The following is a 20,885-nucleotide window of genomic DNA, read 5'->3' as shown; positions in this document are numbered from 1 at the left end:
GAATGTCATGCCATCTTCAATTTGTCCCTCACCTTCCTGTGCATGATGGCTCCCATCGCCATGGCAATAATTTGAATGGGTCAGAATGCACAACTCCCAGGTCTGTGTTTTGAGTCGTTTCCTCAACTCCTGGGTGTGCTATTGTTGTGTTTTATCATCAACACTCTCTCTGATATACCCAAGCTGCCCTTCTGTCGCTGTCAATGTCAACGAATACATCAGGTGACAGTGTTATCAGGAAGTTCAGCGTCAGCACTGCCCCAGGCCCCTGCCCAACTGTGTCAGCACCTGACCCTGGGCTGCTTCGCAGCCGCATTTTAAATTATAATTCACTTATTTTGTGAAGGGAGAATATTTACAGGGAGAATGAGATGCTCAGGTGAAGCGAAGACATCCTTTCATTCTCATGGACTAAGTAAAACCAGAAAGGGAAGAAAGCATATTTCCAAAAGCGTTGTCACTCTTCCAATTTCAGACCAATGTCTTTGTAACAAATAAGTAACAATCTTCACACACACAGGGGAATTCTCTCTCTCTCTCTCTGTCTCTCTCTCTCTCTCTCTCTCTCTCTCTCTGTCTCTCTCTCTCTCTCTCTCTCTCTCTCTCTCGGAGCTTAGACCTTCTAGACAAGTTGTTTCTAAAATGAAAGATTGAGTGTTGAAGTTCGATTTCAGGAGGTTTCTGGCATGTTGGGCCTCCTGGCCTTAGACTACAATCAGGTGTTCTTAAGGCCAAGAGACTGTCTAGTGGAAGTGACATTCTTCTGCCTAGACAACATGGGAGAGACTTTTGGACGTTCTAGTAAAATAACAAGTCCATGTCACACAAATGGCTTTCCCTTCTCTAAGACCTCGTACCTTTTCAGAGGATGGCAAGATTCTGCTACTATTTTCTCCTAGACCTGTTCCCTTCTGCCTTATCTCTTCTCCACTGTACACTTGTTCCAAGCCAGGCAGCACTAGGGTGTCAGCAGATTCAATGCCAGCTAAGAGTCCAAGTTTTAGTTCATGGAGATTAAGTTGTTACAATATCTTCACATGGAAAAGTAATGAACAAGTACCATAGGGATGGATGTTTTGTTAAGCTCCTGACTCCATTCTATTCATGGGGGCTGTGATCTCCTTTCTTTACATGGCTCTACATATTTTTTAATTGGGTTTAAAATATTTTCATATAATATATTTTGATCGTATTCCTTTGCCTTTCAAAACTTCTCCTAGATCGTACCCATCTTTCTACCTACCAGACTTTTTATTGCTCTCTCCTCTCTTTCTCCAAAACATGAAAACAAACAAAACACCACAAAAGACAAAGGATACCAAGCCAAACCACCACCACCACTAACACACACACACTGAATTTTACACACACACACACACACACACACACACACACATCTGTCTTTCCAAAGAGTGTTTATTTACGTCCTCATTGCTAGGGTGACTGTAATAGAAAGTGGGGCATGAGGGGTAGAAGGATGGTGCAGTAGTTATGATATATATAATATATTAAATGCCTAGTACCTGAGGCAGTCAGAAAAGAGCATCAAACCTCTTGGAACTGAATTACAGATGACTGTAACCTCACATGTGCATGCTGGGAACTGAACTCTGATTCTCTGTAAAAGCTGCAAGTTCTCTTAACTCCTACACCATCCCTCTACCCCTCATGCCTCACTCTCTACTACAGTCACTCCAGCAATGAGGACTGAAATAAACAACTCTTTGGAAAGACAGATTTTTCCATCTCCTTCAATATAAGTATTGCTAAGAGAGATCATGAAAGCATTTCCATATCTCAGAACCAAATATAGTTCCTCAAGAAACTTTAATCATCCGGTAAATACTAATATGGACAAAAACTCAATCTGTACATCTTTTCCTAATTGGTCTTTTTAAAAGCACAGATATGGGATGTAAGAGTCCAAAGGTCGAAGATAACAGTAAAAATTCCCAAGATGAAAACGAAAATAAACTGTATAGCGGACTGCTTATGCAAAGAAAACCATTTTAGAAGACTCCTATGTGTTTTCCCCTCAGCATTCATTCAGCCTACTTATTTAAGCTAGTTAATTATTTTTTCTGAGACTTACTTTTTAAGCATTTAAATCAGCCTTTAAAAAAAAATTAAAAGCATGTTCTGCATTTCAGACCACGAGGATGTTAGGTTTAAATTTCATTTGACTTACTTAACTCTAACATATCTCAAAGGGCTTTGCCCAGAAGTGAATTGTCTCTGGACATGTTAGGGGACTGTGAGGCAGATGCCTTTCGAGTCACAAGATGAAGTGACTTCAATACAGAATGAGATGGAGGACAATGGACAGGCAGAGGATACTAGAGGCAAGGGCTTGGGGTTAACAGTGTTCTGCCAATCTGAGAGTCAGGTCAGGCCAGAGAGAAGCCCGGGGAAGCAGGGTGACTGCTCTAAGGCTGGAGGCCTGCTGAGCAAGTGCTGTTTCACCCTGAAAGACCTTGAGCACCGCACCGGACAAACAAGGCCAAATTTGCATTTTATAAAGGGCACTGTGGCAGGGTGGGAGGGGGAGATAAAGCAGAGCCAGGAGAGACTAGAGATAGAGGTAGCAAGAGATAAGGTGAGCCTCAACTTGGATGGTGGTGCCTCAAAGCCCCTCTGAAAGCTGCATTTTACCCTTTTTTATCAATCTTTCTCTGTCTACAGACACACTCATAGCACACACATACACGCACACACACAAACACACTACCAATTTTAGAATGACATGTTTCTAAGAAGAGATTTTATATCAATAAATGTGAAATTAATGTATTACTTGACAATATGGTGTAGAAAACAAATATATTTTAAAATACATTTTGTAATATTACACTTAAAGATAGACACACAGGCACACAAAAACACACACATCAGAGTCTGTTTGCAGAGTCCCATTGTATTACAATTTAAAAAATAACCATTTAGTATTTCGTTCAGTGTTCATAATATTTAAATTAAGAAGCACACAGAACCAAGATAAATGAGCAGAAGGAAAATTAAGAATCTGCCTGATGGCTTGTGGCTCATTTTTAGGTTTGAATGTTGTTGTGGGTTAGAAATACAGGTTTATAAAAGTTTTAATCCTGGAATGCTCCTTTGTGTAAGGACCTGAAATAGCAACAGAGTAACTCCTTCTGGATTTAAGAGTAGCAACAGAGTAACGTGTATCTCATCAGTAGCAACAACGGAATTCCTTCTGGATTTCACAAGTAACAACACAGTAATTCCTCCTGAATCTCACAAGTAGCAACAGAGTAACTCTTCTGGGTTTCACAAGCCTCCTTGTCCTGAGGCTGCCCCGCATCTCCTTCATTCACAGCTGCCACCACTTTATTCAGGACTGTCCAAGCCACTGTCCATCTCTGAAACACAATGTTTGGATGTGTTGATACATAGAACAAATTAATCAAGGACCTTTACAAATGCTTCCTCCAGGGATTGCAAAATATGTTTTTTCAGCCATCACCACCCATGCCCTCTTATCGCGTCTGGTGAGAGCCACAGGAGAGCTCTGTGATGGTTTCATTCATCACATTGTGCTCTTGGTATTAAGCAGTCAGCCATGGGGAGAGTGTTTCAGTTGTTGAGTCCAATTCCCTATGCTCTTAAGTGTTGGCCACAGTAGATGATAGAACAGCATTCTCAGGAAGTTCCTTCAGCTTGAACACTCCCACAAACCCCCCCCCACACACACTTTTCAGTGATATAAGAGAATATATAGGAGAAATAATGCTTGGACTTTGTGTTTTGGACTTTCTTTGGCATAACACTACACATTATCACACTCTGGATGCTTGCCAGGACAGTGAGTTGAAGAACCAGTCACTCCTCCACTGAGGAAAATTCCCCATAACCTACTCTGCACCATTGGTAAGCTGTGACATTCATTACGCCAGATGCAGTGGATGCATTTTTTAAATTTATAATAGATCCTGCTTTTGATGGGTTTACCAGGACATACACACCCTTATTGTATGTTAAGGGAAATTGAATTCTGTCCGACTTGTATAGGACAAGGCCATATGAGTGGCACACATTAGAATGGGCAACAATGCATAAGGATGTGCAAGGAATCTCAAGTTCAAATACCATAACAGATACCGAGTTGCACATATTGGATACAAAGAGGGCAATAAATAACACATTGTTTCAAAACATAACCTAAGTTCTTCAGTAAAAGTTGGGGACACAGTATCAGATCTATCCTATTTCTTATAATGGATGCCCCTTAAATAATTGTCCTTGGGGACAAAATGTAATTAGACACATAAGGATGTGGGAAATATTTCAGAAGCAAACCAAGTAATTTCAGAAGGTATTTCATGTGAGGGCCCCTGAGCACTATTACTGCTTTCTTTTAAGCCACCAACACTTTGAAATGAACTTATTTCTTCTGCAATCAGCCTGCCACTAACTCTTTGTCACTTCTATACTTGAATGTGTCTTTTGGATTTCTAGTGTAATTAAAAATGACAAATCCCTTAAAAACTATATTTTTTATATTTTTATGGCTAGTAAAATAAATTGTATTTCTGACAGTGGATTTTCTCTCCTCCCCCTTTTTTAATACTTTCACATTTGTCAAAATTGTAAAACGTATTATAAAAAAAATATTTCAAATGATTGGGTAGAAGGGGAAGTGATTTCATTGTGTCCTAAAGTTAGTGTTGAGAATGTCTGAGAAATCATTATGTTCTTTATTTTTTCTTTGTGACCCAATTTAAGAAATGATCTTACACAGAGCCAAAATAAGGTATTAAATTTCATGTGTATTCATTATTCTAGTTTCATTCAAAACAAGGTAACAGTAATACCAAACAATGTTATATGAAAGCAATATGAATCATTGTTTGCAAGATAAATTAGCAATAAATATGGAGAAATATCTTATAAAAATGTGGGTAGTATTTTATTGTATGATCAGTTTTAGACAATTATGTAGCATAGTCATTTTTCAGATATTGTCGTGCTGGCCATGGTCACCTTTCCAGGCTGGAGGACATCTCTGACTCATTGCAGCACATTGCTTCTTCCAAAGACAAGGTGAAGGAGAAATGGCAGGGCCACCTGTGCATAAACACCGGGCGCCATGCAGTCACAAAGATCTCCTGCAGGAGGACCTAATTGAAGACTGCCTGGGAGAACGAAGATTGCTGACACCAACAATGCCAGCCAATGGGGAACTGCTGTTTAGAATAGATGCTTCCTTGGAAGCAATGGGGCTCAGGTAGAGGGTATTAAAGGAACTTGCAACAGTGTTCAGCAGAGCTTGTGATATTTCTCACCTGCCCCTGAAGTCTTTGCAGTTTAATTCCATGCCAACTCACCTCCAACCCCCAAGGGCAAGTCAGTCAATGGGTGGTCCAGGGCACAAGGAATATTTAGGCAAAGAAATAAAAGCTCATGTTCCTGAATGAGATTCCCATATATACACTGCTACCCCAAAAACAGTTCTTTTTCCCACACCACAGCACTCAGAGCCTTGGTGCTTCAGGGTGTGGAGGTCTGTGATTGTTTGAATGTGCTTGGTCCAGGAAGTGGCACTATTTGGAAGTGTGGTCTTTTTGGGGTAGGTGCGGGCCTGCTAGTGTAGGTGTGTCCCTGTGGGCATGGGCTTTAATACCCTATTCCTATCTTCCTGGAAGCCAATCTCCACTAGCAGCCTTCAGATGGAGTAGAAGCCAGCCTCAATTGAATGTTGTCCTTTATAAGGTTTGCCTTTGCCATGGTGTCTGTTCATAGCAGTAAAACCCTCACTAAGACAGGGTCTCTCCACGGACTCTTTCCAGGAGCCATGGGAAAGCTTGACTGCACTTAAGAAAACTGAGCTGCTAGAAGACACAGGGATGAGAAGAGATGACGTCCCAATGAAGACAGTTTAACTGTGAAGAAAAAAGGCTACGTGAAGCTGTCTAGTTGAAAAGCACACACTCCGAGGATGAGTAAGAGGGGGAATAAAAAGATTTTGCTGTTGGGAGAGGAGCCATTACAGTAGGGATGAGGATTGAAGATTTGAGCACAGTCACACAGCCCAGGGAACAGGAGACAAACTGCAGTGAATGCCTGTGATCTGTCTTCTTCCTCATGCTTAGCTCTTGAGTGTTGTTTCACAGCTTATATATTAAAGCTGTGGTTCTCACCCATTTTACTATTGGAAGATGGTAGAGCTTTTAAGAAGTGAGGACAAGTAGGGAGAAGTTAGCCCCTAGGGTATGCCCTGGTTAGGGATGTTCTCGTGCCAGCCTCTCTCCATCCCGCCCTCCCTCCCTCTCTCGCTCTCGCTCTCTCAGTATCTCTCTCTCTCTCTCTCTCTCTCTCTCTCTCTCTCTCTCTCTCGTGCGCGCGCGCGCGCGCTCTTGTGCTCTCCCTTGCTCTCTCTCTCGCTGCTCTCCTATTACTTCCCATTCAGAATACTGGAAGTAACAGCTTATCACGTAGGCCAGAACTTATAGAATGAGATCCATCGCTTTTGGGTGCCCGGGTGTTTTAGTAGTAGCAGGAAGCTAACACTCCTTTCAAATGAGAATTCAGAACAAAGAGAAAACCAGGAAGGACTCCAGCCATAAGTGAAGTGGTTTCAGTTAAAGACTTAAACACTCTTACGAATAGCTTAGCCCCTGCTGGTGAAGCCAGGACACGCTTCCCATTTGTGTGCTTTCACCGAAAACCATGCAACCACAGGCATAACCTGCTCTTTGCTGCACCTGCCGACAGGCGCGCGAGGCTAAGGCTCCAATGCATACGCTTTCGTGACTCTGAGATGATTACACAGGCAATGGGCAGAGGACAGAAAACCCCTCTGAGGCTTTCAGCTGGGACTTTTTCATCTCAATTAGATGGAGAAACAGTTAGCTCAATGATTGCAAAAAAAGAAGGAAAAAGGACTCTAAGATTAGTAACGAAGGTCCCTTGAGTCCACATCATAGCTCGGCACTTGTTACAGAAAGAAACACGTATTTCCATCACTGATGCCTGTTCTCTTTTGGAAGGATGCTGACAAAGCTGCCAGGCCTAGAGATGATAAGTCTCCGAGGACTTAGACAGAGGTCAGCGGAGATGGATATTCCAGCTGCTGGACCTTTCCTCTCCCATGCTAAGTGTGGGCTTTCTGCACGCTGAAAACTGGGAACCTAGCCAGGCAAAGCCAGAATGAATTAATCCTGTGTAAAATGCTCTATTAGGAAATTGTGCATATCTAGGGCCAGCAAGCCAAGTGGGGTGATATGTGTAGGGCACAGGACCGGGAAAACTTCCTCAGCAGAGAGTCGGGCATGTTCCAAAAGCTTAAAGCACGTGCAAGTGCCATGTTAAGATAGTTCGACTTACATATTTTATGCTAGAGCAAAAAAGATTTTTTGATAAAACCTGTACTCCAAACAATGCAATACTCAATAATGAGCTAGCGATAGAAATGGAGTAGTGTCCTAAGATACTGGGCAATGGCAGTGAGCTGCAGACTCTGTCAGCCACTCAATTGCGAGTCTAAAACAAAATAAATCAAGCATGCGACGCCACTAACCAGCAAGATGCGTAGGATTGGTGCACCAAATGCACATTCAATCAAAAACATGGTGCGTTATTTCACCTTAAGCTTGGAGCATCCTGCTATGCTACCATTACTAGTGGCGAAGCATCCGTGTTTGGCTACAGATAAACAACACAGGAAAGAGGAAGCAGAATGGGCTAGAGGTGCAGCCAGGGGTAACTGCTTCGTAAATTTCCTCTGCTGTGTTCAGAATTATGATCTGTATCCTCCAGACAGCAAGTGCTAGGTACAGAGTCTATTTACCATGTCCCGTGGTCATCCTGTGGTCTTCCCTCAAAGTAATCTCAAGTCTGTATTTGCTTGAGCATCCCATGTGCAGAAGAGGCTGGATTCTTACAAGTCCTCTGCGCCTACGGTGATGCTCATTATAAACAACGAGCTGGACTGTTTCAGGCATGAAGGTGATGGTGAATGAACTTGACATACAAACTCAAAACTTAAAGATACCGTCCCTTGCCAGTGGAAAAATAAACAAATTAATTATTGTTATGAAGAAAGTATTTGCAATTGAAAATGTCCAGCAAGCATACACTATTTTAATGGAAGTAAAAAAATCAAAGGCTTAAAGACACTTGATGATAAAACTAAGAGAATAAGTTTGTTGAATAAGATTAAATTTTCAGTTAAATTTATTTGAAAAATGCAAGACAAGCAAATGACATCTGTGAATGGTTCCTTGCAAATACAACCGTTGGGTGTTTTTTTTAAATATGTAAGAATTTCTGAATATCTTTTCTGTATATGGTACACGTGTCTGTGTGTGTGTGTGTGTGTGTGTGTGTGTGTGTGTTACAGCTGTATGAGTGCACATGTGTGCACATGCATGTGAAGGTCAGATCTTTTTTTCTTCCAGTCTTTACCATTCATTCTCTGTTTTATTTACTAAGGCAATGCCTCTTGGGAAGCCCAGCTGTCACCAATTCAGCTAGGAGAGCTGGCCAGCCTGCCCTTGGGAGCTCCCAAGCACTGGAAATGCAAGTAGGTCCTATGGCTTCTAGCAATTTCCAGTAATGATAGACACCCAAACTCTAGTCCTCTACATGTGCAGCAAATCCCTGATTCACTGAACCAACCCCCTAGCTCTTTAACAATTATTTTAAAACTAAAATATTATACATGTTTGTACTGGCTGGTTTTATGTGTCAACTTGACACAAGCCAAAGTTATCACAAAGAAAGGAGTCTCAATTGACAGTTGAGGAAATGCCTCCATGAGACTCAGCTGTCAGAAATTTTGTCAACTGGTGATCAAGGTGGGAGGACCCAGTCCATTGTGGGTGGTGCCATCCATGGGCTGGTGGTCCTGGGTTCTATAAGAGAGCAAGCCGAGCAAGCCAGGGGAAGCAAGTCAGTAAGTAACATCTCTCCATGGCCTCTCCATTAGCTCCTGCTTCCTGCCCTGGGTGTTCCAGTCCTGACTTTCTTTGGTGATGAACAGCAATGTGAATGTGTAAGCTGAATAAACCCTTTCCTCTCCAACTTGCTTCTTGGTCATGATGTTTGTGCAGGAATAGAAACCCTGACTAAGACACATGTTCTAAACAGATATTTATTGGTTAATGTCACTTATACAAGGAAAATGTATCACACTGCACAAGGACTGAGTTCTGTAATCCCAGCTTTCCTAAAGTATTTCGAGTAAGGATTTGTAATTATTTAAAATGTATAATACATTTCCTTCTATATCTTTTTATGTAGGTATATACATGTTTACTGACACATATGTATACATTCACACACATTCATACACATACAAATAGCATAATTAGTCATTTATCATAACGTAAGGTTTGGGGGAATTTTTTTGGTACTTTATTCTTTCAGATTCTACAGACAGGGATTTTATTTAAGCTACCATTATTTCACATGGGAGAAAGGAATTTATCTTACATTTCTCTTGAGAGCATTCGATTTTAATGTCTCACAAATATTGCGATAACATTACATTCGAGACTATATTCAGAAACAATAAGAGCCACTTAGAGTGAAGCCTTGGGTACCTTTCCCATGAAATTTGCTAATGTATATAATCAAAGCAAACAATGAGGGGTGGTATGGTGAGCGTGCTGTTCTGTTTGAAAGGTATTCACACACAATCTTGCTTTGCATTTCACATTAGTGAGAAAATTAGTAATAATTTGACAAAAGGAAATTCAGTGAAGAGATATCCCTGTGTGACATAAATCTCCTTTCTTTCTGAAAATCACACACACGCGCCACATTCCTATGTGTATATTATGAACATATATAGCACAGGGAGGAGAGACTTGGAAAAAACAATGCTATGAGGGCAAAGAAAGAAATAACAGCTCTGAATTATGATATTGGGCAGGGTTACTTCATTACTACTTGAGATGAGGGAATAGGGCTCTTGAAACTCATGGTTTAATTTTTACAGAATCAATGGTTTGTGCACTGTTCTAAGTATTCCTATGAAGAAAAATCGCACTGACAAGAATGGGATCTGTTATAACAGCAAAGCTATTCTTCTGCTCAGGAAGAAGTAACAGTAACTGATTTCCCTTCGTGTGAGTCCCCAACCACTGGAGCAGGGCCTGTCCCTAAAGCTGCTGTCTGACTGCAGATCCCATTCCTCTAACTAAGCTGCCTGTCTGTCCTCAGTGAGAGAAGTAAGTCTAGCTTGGCCGAGATGGGATGCGATGTGCCAGGATGGTGAGGGAATGGGGGAGGGATGAGGAGGTGACTCCACCTTGTCACAGAGAAGGAGAGGGGGAGAAGGGGAGGGACTGTGTGAGGAGGGCACCAGGAAGAACTGTGGGGGCTGGGGACAGCCATCGGGATGTAAAGTGAATTAAATGAATCAACAATGGGGAAAAAAAGAGTAAGCAGACTTCAAAAGCGGCGTAGGTCATACTCACACTGAAAAAGCAATCCTTGTTTATCTGTAGCATAATAAATAAATTTATTATCTAAAGAATAAAGGTTAGGACATAGGCACAATCCATGGAATAACATTTCGGTCACTTGCCATGGGCAGAAGCAAGGACTGGCTGGGAATAGGAAAACATAGCAGGGAAGGTGACTGGCTCATCTTCAGACAAAGATAGTATAGACCTCAGAACACTCCATAGCTTGAAAAGACACAAGTTAGACATCGGGAAGCCATACAAGTTGACTAGAATTGTCAGAGAAAAAAATCCAGAAAAGAAGGTATCACTCAGACAGAAAGCTCGGTAGGCTTCTCAGGCTAGAGTCTAAAAACAGAATACTTGTGCAATGGGTCCTGAAGAGAATGGAGTTGACTTTACCAGCAACCATATCAGAGAAGCTAGGTGTTTTCTTAGGTAAGACCAAGGTTGTTTTTATTTTCAGAAACATCTCAGAATTGAGGAGCCCAATGCTCACAGCCTCATTAGAGTTTTCTGTGTTGTCCTAATCCCAGTGTATATGATGTTCCTTTCTCAAACAATGCCATTTATCCCCCTCCCCTGGATATCTGCCAAGCTGGTTGTCCAAATTATGGATAACCCAGCTACTTTCAGGGTTAGAACCCTGGCTGTAGTTTTCACAGCCCAAGTGCTGCGACTCTTAGGGATAAGGGTATTGTTCAGACACGGAGAATGTTATGTGATTTTCAAGGCCCTGGAGATGGAAATTTGAAGTATTACACGTATCCTTCCCTTCCACTCATGGAGCTGATGTGGCAGGATTATCAGCTCAGCATTAAGCTTATTAGTTTGAAAAACATTACAAGGTATCAAATTCATATTCACTCAAAGGAGGCCCCTTCTAAGTATATGAGTAGGAACATCTGAGGCAGTTCTGCATTTCTCTCTACCATATAGTATCCTGCACTGTTAACCCCCTTTGCTTCTGGAGTCCTCTGTGTCTCATGTCTTATCAGATGGGGCAGTCAATCAGGAATTCATTGAATCAATTCAGAAATCTATCCCTGAGGATTCTGTTCCTCTGTGAGAATCCTTAACAACAAAATCTATACCTAGTTGGAGTTCTCTAGGAAAAAAAATGCCATTAAGTTTGTATATAGAAGAAGTATTTAAGAAACCCAGTGTTTCAAGTTAATCCAAGTTCCGTCCACTGTGATAAAATGCCTGGCAGAACATCTTAAGGAAGGAAAGAGTTCTTTTGCTCACACTTTCAGAGGTTTCCCTCTATCAAGTTGGGAAGGACAGGGATTAGATGTGTCTAGTGTGGGAGGTAGGAATTAAAGTATACAGAAAGGGTCAGGGCAAAATGTAGACCCCAGGGACTCAAATCCAATGACCTACTTCCTCTGACTGGACTCTATATTATTCTTTACAGCAGTCCAGCAGCCCGATGCCACTAGCCTCCAGTCTACTAATTATGGCAGAGCAATTTGTATCTTCGCACTTCCTAAGAGAGCTCTTCAGCCTGCAAATAAGACTTCAATTCACAAGCCTTCCTAATACACACCATATTCCCAACTACTGCCTGAGCTGTGCAATCTAAGGGGCTAGGAAGTCTAAAAGCAATAGGGATGCAGGACATGCTACAAAGTGCAAGCTTTGAATAGGTAATTGCTCTGACATTCGCGGGTCAGGCCAGTAGACTGGACATATAAAGAGTTATAGGGACACAACACCATTCCATCTTCTCTGGAAAGCCCAGCCTTTCTTCTCATGGCCTCCCTTTGATGGGATGAGACTCGGATCTGCTTCAGTAAAAACTCCTGGTACATGTACTAATCACTTCTAACAAAAACCTTCCTTCACAGCAACATCTGAACTAGTTTTTATGAGATACTGGGGGCACAATTCTTCTGATGAAGCTGACATAAAGTCACCATCAGAAACTCTACTAAAAGTCAACACTTTTTATTATTGGTAACGTGGAGACTCAGAAGAAGCATCCAGAAATGCCTGTCTGCCGCTTCTCTTGCTGACTCTGTCTGTAAAGGGAGAGAAGTCACCAGTGTTCATGGGTAGTTGTAGACCAGAGGCTGTCCACACTGTGGACACACAACCATACTCACAGTATCTGTCCTTCACAGAGGAAGTCGTTTATTCTCTGACAGTTTCATACAGGTACTTAATACATTGTTAACACACACCCCTCAACTCTCTCCCATTCTCCTTACATTCCCAGCAATCCCCACTTCCCACCAAATCCACTCCTTCCCCAGGATGCCCTTCCTGTCCTTTAGTTCTGCTTTACTTGGGCTCGTACACACCTGTAAAACTGTCCACTGGCACTGGAGCATGAGCTTCTGCCCACACTCCTGGGGACACTGACTTCCTCTTCCCCAGCAGCCCTCTGTTGTGATTAGCTCTCCATAAGACCCTTGCCATACATGACTTAATGCTTAAGTGCCTACATAAGAACACGGCCCCGATGCAGGAAACCGCAGCTGAAATGTAGGACTATAGGCAAGATACATCAGGTGGCAGAGTCCTACAGGAAACATTTCTCTACCAGCTGTGGATAATTTTCTCTATCTTCATGAGAAGTCTCTTCAATTATGGTTTGAATACGTCAATAACCCAACTTAATGTACACAACATACACACACACACACACACACACACACACACATACACACATACACACACACACACACACCTGTGCGCACACATACACCATCATCTCCACACATTTTTTTCTTTCTTAAACAACGCTTTCAGGGGTGGCGAGAGAAGGGGGTATGGAACCAGAAGGTTTTATGTGGCCGTTTATGTGGGTTTGAGTGAAGATGGTTTTTAATAATGCCAAATACCATTCCGGGTAAATTCACTTGGGCTCACAGCAATTGCTTGTGTGCCATCCGGTACGTGCCACTTCTATTTGAATATGGATGTTAATGTAGAGTGGATTGGATATCAACCACTGAACTCAACGAGTGAGCAAAGATTAACTCATAAAGAAAACCTACAGCATATGAGTTCTCAAAGTACATGGCCACATAAGTGCTGGCAGTCAGGCACCTCCATGGCCAGCCCAAGGAACCAGGTGACAGTAGGATCATCAGGCCCCTCCATGATAAACCCAAGGGGCCTGATACTAAAGGACAGGTTATCACTAGCTGCCTAGAGGTGACACATTCCCTTGTTGACTCCTGTTACATGTCCTCCTATGCATGCATCACCCTGACCCCCCCACACACACACACGCACACTCCACCCTCTCCCCACACTCCCCACCCCTGCCTAAAAGGCCATGCTTTTCCTTCCCACATCCCTTCTTCCCTTCCTCCACACAGAGGCAGCCTCTGTGCCCCACTACTCCCCCCCCCTTTTTTTTCCATGTGGAGAGCTTTAATGAAAGGACAGACAAGGGAGAGTAGAGAAGAATAGAGAAGGAGAGGAGTAGAGTAGGGGCTGGCCATAAGCACTTGGAGAGAAGGGGGAGGGGAATGGGGAAAGAAGGGACAAAGGGGGAAGAGAGGAAGAGCAAGAGAGCAAGAGCAAGAAACACCGCTCTCTTTTAATAAGCCTCCCACATGAGACCTGTGGCATAGTGTGAGTTTTGTCGAATTTTGCAACTCAGATCCACCAGGTGGCCTTAGCAATGTCTGGGAGTCATCGTCTATAAACTTTTCCAAAGTGGATGTGATTTCATGGTTTTGTTTGTATTGTGTTTTTCTTCAAAAAAAAAATCAGGTCCCTACTGAATATTGGATCATTGGAATACTAGAAACAGGTGAATGAAAAGAGTGAAGTAGGCTGGAGAGATGGCTCAATGGTTAGGACCTGGCTTCTCTCCCAGAGGTCCTGAGTTCAGTTTCCAGGACCCACGTGATAGCTCCCAACAGTCTATAACTCTAGTCTCAGAGGATCCAATGCCCTCTTCTAGTGTGCAGAGGTACACACAGATAAAAACCGTTAGCATAAAATGTGCAAATAAGTCTTAAAGATAAATAAGTGAACTTTTCTTACCTTGAGCCCTGCTTAGAATCAGTGACTTGTAGGACCACCCTACCAGCGTATGTAATGTGATGTAGTGAATCGCCCCTACAATTCAGAGCCTCCAAATGCTGTACCTATTTCAGAAGGAAAGAATATAATACACTAATTTAGTTTTATGCTACAAATTGCAAACTCCCCAGGCTTGAGCAGAGTTTTGGGAGATTTATCTCATATTATCTTTATTGCTTCTGTTTCATAATGTATTCTAGGGTATTGGAACTTAATTCTTAGTGAGTCCAAATCCCATGATTCCATAAACAAATGGAGCACTGCGATGTTACATTAAAAGATGAAACTATCAAATGTTTAAATAGATTTAGTTATAAAAAAATGACATGGTTTGGCTTGGCTTGTAGTGAACATTAGGAAGATATGCACCCACACCTTTCAGAGGAGAAATTGTCTGTGATATTCTGAATTCAGTGGAATTTTAAAAAATGGTAAGAAGGGACCCATGAGAGTTTATTATTTTATCTTACAAAAATAAACTATTAATTACAATTAATTAATCACAGTTAATAACCGATTAATGCTAAATTAATTATTAATTCAAATTGGACAAGACTGACAAATGCATGCTGACAGACTAGGATCACTCTAGCATCATTTCATAGCACGTGTCCGAACATGGAAAATCACCGAAGGGGAACATTTTCCAGCCTAAGGGTAGAGCCGGAATTTGCAATACTTTAGATGGTGCTATCAATCTGGGGAAAACCTGCTGAGCAGGAGAGGACTGGTTTTCTTTATCTGGATCCTCACTCATGCAAGCAAACAGGGTGTCGAGAGAGACTGTGATAGCTCTGGTCTTTCCCACAGTAGAAAAATGAGAGGCTAGCCAGAAAGCAGCCAAGTTTCTTTTTCAAAGTCTGAGATCAGAGGCATATTCAAACAACAGCCTTGGGTCTTAAGTGGCTTTTGAATGCCTGTGTATAAAAGGCTTGGGCTCTAGGATGCCACTAGTAGAAAGTGGTGGAATCCTTAAAAGGTGGACTCAAATGGAAGGCAGTTAAGCTATTGAGGGCATAACCTTGAAGTAGCCTATCCAGTCCTTTGCTCTTTCTCTTGGCTTCCTTCTCTTGGCACTGTTCTCTCTCGTGAGGAGAGCAATTCACCCTTCCACTGCTCCCAAATATGACATGCTGTCTAACCAAAAGACTTGAGTAGCAGAAATGACTCTCTAAAATGGAAATAAACCTTTCTTTCTTGTAAGTTGATTATTACAGGCATTTGTATTAGTAACACGGATCTATCTAATACAGCCAACATAATAAATTTTAAGTCAGAAACCAGAAAAAAGAGTGAAGGGCCCAGCTTAACATTGCAAACCCCAGTTTGCTTTCAGATTCCATTTTATGATTAACTTGCCCTCTGAATAAACTCAGCTACTAGAAAAAGGAAAAAAAAAGTTGTTCCAAGAACTATGTCACCCTGGCAACAATCACAATTCCCCTGGGCAAATAACCACTCCACTCATAGCAACAACCAATCAGTACTTAAGAGGAAAGTATCTAATGTCTTAAAGTAGACTGATTAAGCTAGCAACCATTGTTCATACCAAGCTGAAATCATCACTAGCCAATAGAAATGTGCCGAGCAAATGTCAACCAATCATATAACTTCTAAGTTGGAAGTCCCCCATCCTGCAACCATGATAAATAGGCAAGACTTGTACCAGCTCAGCACTTTCCACACCTTCCATTGCGCTGGAGAGGTTGAAGGGTCAGAGCTTGAATAAAGATTCTTTGCTTTTGCATCTGAATTGGACTCTTGGTGGTCTCTGGTGGTCTCTGGGAACCTTGTGATCTGAGCATAAAAAGAGACAAATATACCAACAACTTTTAACTACAATGGTATGAAAGCTGAACTTAATCACAAGTAAGAAATTGAAAAGCAAAGTGAAATGCTATTAATGAAATACCAATACCGTACTCTGAAGAATAAAATGGGTCAAAGAAGGAATAAAAATTAAATTTGTTGATTGTCTTAAGACAAAGAAAATGGGAATACAACAGGCTGTTTTTAACATGGTGTAATTCTAAAGGGGAATTTTAAAAGGGAAGTTTCTACCAAAAAAAAAAAAAAAAAACCATGAACACTAAAGAGAAGGAAGGTGGCCACTTGGTGTCATGGGACAAGAAACAAAAAGTCAGTGAGCTAAGCCCTGAAATAGCAAAAGAAAGAAAATATCAAAATCAGAGCAGCAATGAATGAAACATGAACAAAAAGAAAAATAGCTGGTCTTAGTGACTCACACATTTAATCCCAGCACTCAGGAGGCAGGGACAGGCAGACCTCTGTGAGTGCAAGGCCAGCGTGGTCTACATACTGAGTTCCAGGACAGCCAAGGCTACACAGACAGGCCCTGCCTCAGAAAAGCAAAACAGAAATAAGAGATGGAAGGGGGAGGAGAAGGAGGAGGAGGAGGAAGGAGAGGAGGAGGAAGAAGAAGAAGAAGAAGAAGAAGAAGAAGAAGAAGAAGAAGAAGAAGAAGAAGAAGAAGAAGAAGAAGAAGAAGAAAACACAATGTTTGTTAGGTGTTTTAAAAATCAATACAAGATGATACACACTTATGCTTTAAAAAGTATCCAAAATAAATGACATCAGAAAAGAAAGTTGTTATAATCCAATACTGTACAAATCAAAGGACCATAGCTACTACTAAGAACAGGAGACAAACAACCGACCTGATCATCTCAGATACATAGATAACTTTTTAGATACATTGTAGCACATCACTTCCACATCACAAAGACAGGAAATACGAATAAAACAATATGAGTTATAAGTTGAATCAATAATTCAAAATCTCCCATCGATTAAGATCCAAGAACATATAGACTACATTGGTACCATCTACTAACAATTGGAAAAGAAAACACACCTTTTTTTAACATTTAAAAATATAATATCGGGTCTCAACACATAAAATCAAACTCACTATCTTCCTGCCTCAGTACCTGGAATAGGTACTGTTACAGATGTGCACCACTGTACCCAATTTAATGCAAACAATTCATAAATTTTCTACACAAGCATATCAAGAAAGAATAATTCAAAACTCCCTTTATAATGTTGTATGACACTGAAACAAAGTCTAGATGAGGAAAGAGGAAGAAAAGAAAAATCATAGAACAGCATGCCTGGTAAACTCAGGAGCAACCAACTTCAGCAAAATATTACAAAACTAAACTCAACAATACATTGAAATTATCATAAATCACGAAAGTCATGCAAATCAGTAAATGTGATATTCTAGACCAGCAGAGTAAGCATAGGATGGTATTGTCACTGCATAGAAGCATACAAGGAGTTTGACAATTTACCAACCTTAGAAGAAAGTGCCCGTCCTAGGGAAGGAATATGCTTCAACACAAGACGGGCTGCACTGCGTATCACCACTCTACAGCCAGCATCATGCTCATTGCTGAAAAATTGCAAGTCTTCCATCAAGGATTGGGAACAATACAAGGAAGCCAATTCTCTTCTGCACAGCACAGCTAGCGTTACAGTAAGGAAGGGTAGCAAAAGCATCAAGGTAGAGGGGGAGGAAAAGTCAAAAGCTTTCATTTCCAATGGTATGAGTTAACACATAGAAAACTGGAGCATCAAGCTACATTACCACCACTAATAGACTAGTGAGGCACACATATCCACTCATAGAGGCTGTGGTAGGGTGCACAACAGCTTCAAGCCAGAAGGGGTTCCATCACGAGGAGGGAAAGTGGAGAAGAAGACATAGCCTTAACCAAGAAACTATTGTCAAGTGATACCTTTGGCCAAAGGGGAAATGCATTCTTTCTACTCTAGTACCATTGGGTATATAGGTTACACCTGAAGGCAGGCTTGTGCCAATAAGTCATTGGTCAACACAAAGTGAACTCAGTGGTAACTTTGCTTCATTTCACTTTGATTCTACCTTTTCAGTCTTTCTGGCTCTTTACCTGTTTGCTTGGGTGTGTGTGTGTGTGTGTGTGTGTGTGTGTGTGTGTGTGTGTGTGTTTGAAGTTTCCTTTTACCTTTTTGTTTTGTTACAAGAGATAAAGAACATAAATGTGGGTGTGCAGGGAAGTAGAGAGAATATGGTAGGAGTTAGGGAAGGAGAAAATCATGAAAACTAACACATTGAACTATATGATAAAAAAGGTTTTTTTCAAATAAATTATTTCCTGCCTCAAAAAAAGAAAACAGAAACTCATGTAACAATGGAGACTGTTGACACTCAATGTTTAATAAAAGATTTACCTCCATAGTTTACAATTCAGTCAAAAAATAATACACGTAATTTTATTTTGCAAATAGAAAAGAGAACTGAATAGATAAGGCACGAAATATTATGTTACAGATATTTAAACAAGTGTGTTTAGAAATATTTCACACCTTTAGTTTCAAGGGATTTCAAATCAAAGCCTTAAGGGAGTTGAATGTTACCAAGACGTCAAAGGACAAAAATATATGTAAAGATGTGGGCTAAAATAGCCCAAACCCTGTTCATGCAGATATAACATATTATTCCCATCAATCTCATTTCTTGGTAATAAATAGAAATGGGATTAAAAAATGATTTTTCAATGAGGTATTTTTCACTATTATGTTAAATACTGTATGATTCACAATAGATAAAATAGCTGATTGTCAGTATTCTCTCTTCAGAGCTAACTGATGGCATCAAGGCAAAAACCTCGTCCCTTCCGTGAATGACAGAGACCCAGCTTCACTCAGGCAAATGTTTGCTTTCTGTGGCTACCAGCACTCACTCAGGGAGAGGAGATACTGACTTTATTAAAGACTGACTCACACTCGTGGGTAAAATAATTACTTTCTTCTCCTTCAAATTCGTAAGTTACGTGTTTCCAGAGTAATCCATAAGTGACTACTATGGAAACTAATTCCCCTCGCCCTTCAAAGCGTCACTTGCAGGCTTTTAGATGGCTTTAATGCCTTTATGAGGAATATAGTTTGGTAGAAGTGCAGTTTTTGCCTTTAAGACTCCTTTGTCTCTATTCGGGATTTTCCCCCTGATTATTATTTTCCAAAGTAAACTTCAAAGCTCAGTTCAGTGGTTGTTAATGTATCTCTTGATAGAGGATACCCAATTGTATTATATGTGGCGATTAAAGTCAGGGACAGAAGTAAATACAGAGAGTCCATAAAAAAAATGACAAAAGAGGTTTCCAACAAGGACGTATCCTCACACCACCCGGCAAATTTATGCAGGATTATTTATCGAATGTCAGGAACAGTGAGCTATTTAGCCACGAGGCTGGAGAAATAGCACATGTAGTATTGATGCGCATACAGGTGCGGAGGAGCACATCGGCACAAAATAAAATGAAATTAAACACCGGGCAGCTCCATATGTCCTGTTACAACTTATTTTCAACTTAGTTTTATTCCTAGCTTTGATGTGTCTGCTACCATTTGATGAACTATGTTATGAAAAAAAAGACTATTAGCTCACTATTTAATTCCCATTTTTATGTATTCAACTATATTTGAATTTCTCAGCCAAGATTTTAATTGATTTTTTTTTTGCTAGTAGCTAGTTGTTAATAGGACGATTTGTCAATATAGTAATAAAACAATTGTCTCTGCTAACTTGGGGAGTTCGGTTCATCAGATAACAAAGTTGACTTTTGTTTCATTAATCGGTTGCAGGTGTGGGGGCTGTTGGACGAAAGATACAAATCCCCATGGAGCTGTGGAGATCTGGGTCAGAGGTCAGGGAGAAATTAGTTAAGCATGATGGGTCAACAGTGATCTAGACAGGTGTCTCAGCCTTGTCTCCCTGTCATTTCCTGTGCTTTTACTTAAACACGGGTCTGTTGCACTCGGCCATAGGTCAAGAAATGGATTTCTCAGGCTAATAAAACAGAAGCCAAAGCTGTGTTGGTCCTGCTCAGAAGCGCAGAATCCTCCATGCATGAACTAACACTAATATCTCAAGATAAAATGTCTTCCTCTGTCTTGTATGGTTTCAAAGACATTTGTGAAATCTGTGTACGCCCAGTCTAAAAAACATTAATGATGGTCCCTAAGGAGACACATACTTTATTTTTCAAGAAAGGAAAATTAAATATAAGGTATCTATTCCTATACTGAAGGAAACAGTTTCAGAGGAGATCTGATGCCAATCACATGACATTTAATATTTGGAAATTTTCCATTTTCACATTCTCTTTCTTACTGATAGGCATGGAGGTCTTGGTTTGGTCCTTGTTATTGCACTGACTTAGGATGCATGTTTCTGTGTTATTTCTGTCCTAGTAGTAGTAATAGCTACTTTCTACTATCTACACAATAGTGTGAGACGAAGGCTGGATGCAAACCAGGGTTTCTGGTCCCGAGGAAGACCCATGTAAGGACTTATGAGCATGTCAGCTTACAAAATGAACAATCAGCCCCGCACACTAACTT

The 20,885-nt window shown here is 41.0% G+C and overlaps 1 long non-coding RNA gene across 2 annotated transcripts; it reads right to left on the bottom strand.

The window, feature by feature from the left end:
• Positions 1-2,887: 2,887 nt before the first annotated feature.
• On the bottom strand, positions 2,888-16,822 carry LOC108352024 (uncharacterized). Of its 2 annotated transcripts, none has more exons than XR_005489118.2 (3): positions 16,144-16,822; positions 14,439-14,542; positions 2,888-3,380 (listed from the first exon to the last, which is right to left on the bottom strand). It is a non-coding gene; the product is annotated as an uncharacterized LOC108352024 (long non-coding RNA). The 2 variants fall into 2 exon arrangements; XR_001839988.3 differs by having other exon boundaries at positions 16,164-16,822.
• Positions 16,823-20,885: the final 4,063 nt, after the last annotated feature.

The sequence above is a fragment of the Rattus norvegicus genome, chromosome 9 (genome assembly GCF_036323735.1).
Source record: "Rattus norvegicus strain BN/NHsdMcwi chromosome 9, GRCr8, whole genome shotgun sequence".
Classification (NCBI taxonomy): Eukaryota; Metazoa; Chordata; class Mammalia; order Rodentia; family Muridae; genus Rattus; species Rattus norvegicus.
Note: the sequence above shows the minus strand (reverse complement) of the source record. Positions and strands in the feature narration are given on the sequence as shown.